General features: G+C 40.0%; 1 non-coding gene across 1 annotated transcript; it reads right to left on the reverse strand.

The window, feature by feature from the left end:
• Positions 1–2741: 2741 nt before the first annotated feature.
• LOC112083750 lies at positions 2742–2849 on the reverse strand. The gene has a single exon (XR_002897879.1). It is a non-coding gene; the product is annotated as a small nucleolar RNA R71 (small nucleolar RNA).
• Between the last annotated feature and the right edge of the window lie 2387 nt (positions 2850–5236).

Genomic DNA, 5236 nt, shown 5'->3' on the forward strand with positions numbered 1-5236 from the left:
CAAATATCTTGATTCTTGATGAAGGCCCTGGAAGTGCATCGTCCCTCACAATCTTTGGAGCTCATCGGATCGGTTTAAAGTGGCGACGAGACAGGTGTGTCTTCCGGTGAGCTTAACTCTCTGCTCACTACTCCAAATCCAATTATTCTAAGCGGTATGGAAGCTAGACTCAGTGATCTAAAACTTCTATGAAGACCTCGTAAACCATATCGGAAGGGAAGGCTTCCCAGTAATGCCGTCTTTGAGGCGTCTCGGGTTTCTCCAGAATGAGTGCGAGACATGTTCGTCTTCCGGTGGCCATATCTTTCGGCTCACTTCTCCAAATGCCCTGATTCTAACTGTTATGGGTTCTTGACTCAATTATAGCCAACTTTCATGAAGACCCCGACAGCTGAATCCAACGGCAAGACCTTCCGGTAACGTGATTTCTGAGATGTATCTGCACCCGAGATTTTTGGCTGATAACACCGTATTTTGACCACTTTTATGGATCATAATTGTATCTTATACAGGTGTTTTAACTCTGTTTTCAATGGTTTTTAAAGTGTTTTCAATGTTTTAGAGTTTCAAAAGACTTTACAGGAAACTTGGGCAAAAGATATGCAATTTAGAACAAATGAACAATTTTGGATAAATGCAGACCGTCAGAAGTATGACAAGCGATGAAGACCTTCTCACCGTCTGATCACCCCCAAAATTTGTGACAACATAGAAGATCCAACCAGCTTTCTAATGAACTTGGTTTGGAGACAATCCAACGATTAGATCTTCAGATACTCCCGATGCAAGAATGACAGAAAATGCAGTTCCGGAAGAGAGCATGTGCCGGGACCGCGGCCAACACCCATTTTCCCGCGGGTAGAGCCACTGCGACCGCGGACTTTTTTCGTTCACTTTTCCGACGACTTAATTTTAGCCCAGATCAATTCCTTTCGTTATTTTTGAAGCCCTAAGTGTCTAGGACCACCCCAGAAGCTATAAATACCCCCTTTAGGTCATTCTAAAGAGGGCAATCGAAGGAGAGGCCAAAACTAAAAGACAAAGGAGAGAGAGAGAGTTCGTGTGGAACCCTAAGGAGGAGGCCGCCATTTTAAGGAAGAGGAGCCGCCGCTGGAGAGTATCATCGCGCCTCCGTCGTCGCCTCCGGTCTTCGTTTTTCTTCCCTTTTTTTTTCTTTAATTTCCTGCACTTTCAATACTCTGTGATGATTGTTTACAATATGTTTGAGTAGTTACCCAGTTGGGTTTAAAGGGATTATTCAAAGGGAATTTCATGTGTCTTTGCTTATGAATCGATAGATTTAGGATTTATAATCTTCTAGATATTCTTCGTTTGCCTTTAATCTTACTGCGTGATTCTTTGCTGGCCACTTAGAAGCCGATCTGATATGATGTGTTGCGAAAGTTTTCATTGATTGTCTGAACTAGGGTGAAACGAGCAATTCTTCTATAGGAGTGGAAACCTACCTGTAATTGAGTTGTGAATATTGATGAGTCTTGTTCTGCTATTGCATCTTCTCCCTTCCAGAATCAGAGTGGAAACCTACTGATTAGGGTTGCGAGAGATAGTTGTTTAGTGCTGCGAAAGTAGGCTATTCATACTTCCGTGCCTCGATTTCTAGAACATACGTAGTTGATTACCTTTATCATATGTTTAAAATCGACTTAGCATAGACCATGAACCCCTGCGAAACCCCTTGAGCCCCAACGTGTGTCTTTCATTGCTTACAACCTTCAATTTAGTTTGCTTTTCATTTGCTTGTTCTTTGCTTTCAATTGCCTAGTTTAATCGCCATTTAGTTGCCTTCATTCGCTTTTGTTTAATCGATTTTTACTTGCTTTTATTTTCTTTCACTTTCAATTGCTTTTACTTGTTTAGCTTTCTAGTTTAGATTTAGTGACAACAAAAACCCAAAACCAAAACCAAAACCTTTTTAGTTCTAATCTGATTTAAGCGTTGCAGTGAATTCATACTGAAACAACTAAGTCTCTGTGGATCGATACCCTAAGTACTACAGCGCATATCTGTGCACTTGCAGACATTTAGGGGTTATAAATTTAAAACATGAAGCTTAGTAAAACGAAAACAACAACCCCGCTTTTGCTCGTAATCAAGTTTTTGGCACCGTTGCCGGGGACTTTGATTTGTTTCGTTGCGAAACCCAGCTTAAATCCATTAGAACACTTGTTTACTTTTACTTTTTCTTTTGAATTTTCAGGTTTCTCTGCGATGAGAGACCGGGAACATGTTCCCGGAATTCTTGGTGATCCACCAAATCGTGTGGATGGTGATCCAAGCGATGATGACCTGACTGATGATGAGTTTGAAGAACCTATTTATGATGACAAGGAGCTAATCGGGTCGGTCAAACACAAAGATGATGATGAACTGATTGGAAGTTTCGATTCACTCGAAAAGTTCATGGGAGATCGAAGAGCTATTCAACCAGCCTTACCTGAGGATGGCAAAACCGAAATTAAGGTACCCCATATCCATTTAGTTCAACAAAATCAATTCTCTGGTTATTCATTCGAAAACCCGATAGACCATATCGAGACGTTCGAAGAATTGTGTGCAACCATTACAGCAAATGGGGATTACCACAAGTGTAGTCTTTTCCCATTCTCTCTTAGAGATAAGGCCGGAAAATGGCTAAAATCTTTGCCACCTGCTTCACTAAAAACGTGGGCAGCGTGTAGAACTGCTTTCCTAAATCGTTTTTACACTAGAAATCGTTCAAATTTCTTAAAAAAGAAGATAAGAACTTTTAAACAAAAAGAAGATGAAGATCTTTTAGATATTTGGGAAAGATTTAGGGAATACCAAAGAGATTGTCCACACCATGGATATGCCGAGGAATACCTGCTAGGTATCTTCTATCACGGTATAAATCCAGAGTTACGACACTCTTTCGACATAGCAAGTAATGGAGATTTCACAACTAGATCTGTAGAAGATGCTCACATTTTCATTAAAAATTTAGGAAACATCATCCGAAATCAAGTAACCTTTGGTAATTCTGCACTTTCTGAGAAGAAAGAAGAAATTTCGGAAGTTATAAAGTGTCTCCGTCACATAATGAGTCATCTTGGATTGCAACAACCAAACAAGGCACACAATACGTGTAACTTTGAAGGTTGGGACAACCCAATGAATTCTTATGATCAAGGAATGGTGAACACTGCAGAAGTTTATCAAATTCAAGATTTTCCATTCGTTTCTGATCACCGCGGGTCCATTCCTCCGGACCGCGGCAAAGCAAACTTTCACCGCGGTCGTGCTGGTTCTGACCACGGCCAAGACATGATTCACCGCGGTCGTGAGCCTCCTGACCGCGGGAAACTGTCTTCCGAATCTGCCTGGAAATCACCTTCCGAACCAATCTCGGCTGTTCAATCTGATCCTGTTTCATATCCTAGTTTTCCCTCTTCTGAAGCTGAAAACCTAAACAAAAAGAATTTAGAGCTTGAAAAATCTATGTCTCAAGAGATTAGTGATCTTAGATCTGAACTAAAAGAGATGCAGAAGGATTTCCATACCCTCCTTAGTCTGATGGTCAAAACTAATTCTAAAAACTTAGAAAATTCTTAAGAGGAGCTAAGTGAAAATTCTTTCGAAAGCTCAAGTGAAGCAGATCCCTCCGATCATGTGAAAGCTATCACACTTAGGAGTGGATTAGCTTACAAAGAGCCTGAATTTCCTAAAGATCCCAAAGATGAGGAAAAGGGTAAGGAAAAGGAGAAAGAAAAAGAAAGAATCACGAATGAAGATGTTGAAGAGGAAGTGGTAGGAGAAAAGGATGGAGAAGTAGTAAGAGAAGATTCATCCCGGGAAATCCTTGGAGAAGACCCGATTCCTCCTCCACCAACTCGTGTCTACAAACCTAAACCTCCATATCCTAGAGCCTTAAGATCCCCTAAGAAAGAAAAAGAAAAAGCTAAGCTGAAAGAGTTGATTGATCAATTAAATGTGAGATTACCTTTCATAGAAGCTTGTGCTATGATTCCTGCTTTAATTACCGCGGCCGAGCTTATGATTACCGCGGTTGTGCGTCTCCTTACCGCGGCCCTTGGTCGTTGAGAAGGGAACTCGGACTTCCGCCGCTTTTCAAAATTTCCCAGTGATTCCCGGTGATTCCAGGTGATTCCGGGTGATTTCCGGTTATTCCCGTTGATTCCCAGAACATTCTCGGAAAAGCCCGTTAAGATTTTACATAAGTTTTAAATCCCATGTTGCGTACAAGACAAAAAAGGTAAGTTCCCGTAAGCTTTTGAATTCTTGGAAATTTCCCGTTTTTGCTACAAAAACGCTTTTTAAAGAAAGGAAACACACTTTTTGGATCAAAACCTCCTTTTTCTTTTCTCTTCCAAAAGACTTGGAGATTTAGGAGACAGAACATCTTTTTCAATTTTTAAGCTTTTTAAGAAACTCTTGGACAAAACTCTTTTTCAAAGCTGATTTCAAATCTATCACCAAATCTCTTTTTCAAGCAAGGTATGAAGCTCAATCTCGCAATTTTTAATTGATTTTGGAATTTAGGGTTTTCTAAAAAAGCCCAAATCTTTGTTTTTTAATGGTGGAAATAGCTTAAAAACATTAGATTATCCTTCTAGGTTATCTGAAAATCAGTTTTAACACCCAGCTTAAGAGGAATTGAGATTTTTGAAATTTGGATTCAACATGCTTTATAAAAATCAAATTTGGAACAACAAAATTGATGAATTTGATTTAGTCTTGTGTGATTAGTGATTAGTTTTAGGTAACCTATAGATTTGACATGGAAATTGCTCACTTGAACCAATTTTTAGAAGATTTCTATGTTGAGAAAATCCGAATCGGGTCATGAACTACTCAATTTCTCGATTCAATATCAATTATGTTTGCTTGTGGTTTTAACTAATCTCTTGATACTATGGTTAGTATAACTGATCGCTAATGTGTTAAAATCAGCATCCATATTCACTCTTTTTCCAAGTATCATCTCGTCTTGTAGGAAAAATGGAACAAACCAGATCTCGAATAAGCCGTCGCACTGGTGACAGCTCTGAGAAAATTCCTGATGATAGTACTCTTGGAGAGTACATGCTGAACCAAGCCAGACCGAGAAGAATAAACTACGTGATGAGGCTGCTCCAGCACTCAAGAGAAACACGAGCAATTCCCGAGCCACCACAGATCCGATATATTGGGAAAGAGATCAACCCGAGAGTGGACTATGCAAGACGTTTCAAGAAGC

This window comes from Eutrema salsugineum, unplaced genomic scaffold (genome assembly GCF_000478725.1).
Source record: "Eutrema salsugineum unplaced genomic scaffold, Eutsalg1_0 scaffold_6, whole genome shotgun sequence".
NCBI lineage: Eukaryota > Viridiplantae > Streptophyta > Magnoliopsida > Brassicales > Brassicaceae > Eutrema > Eutrema salsugineum.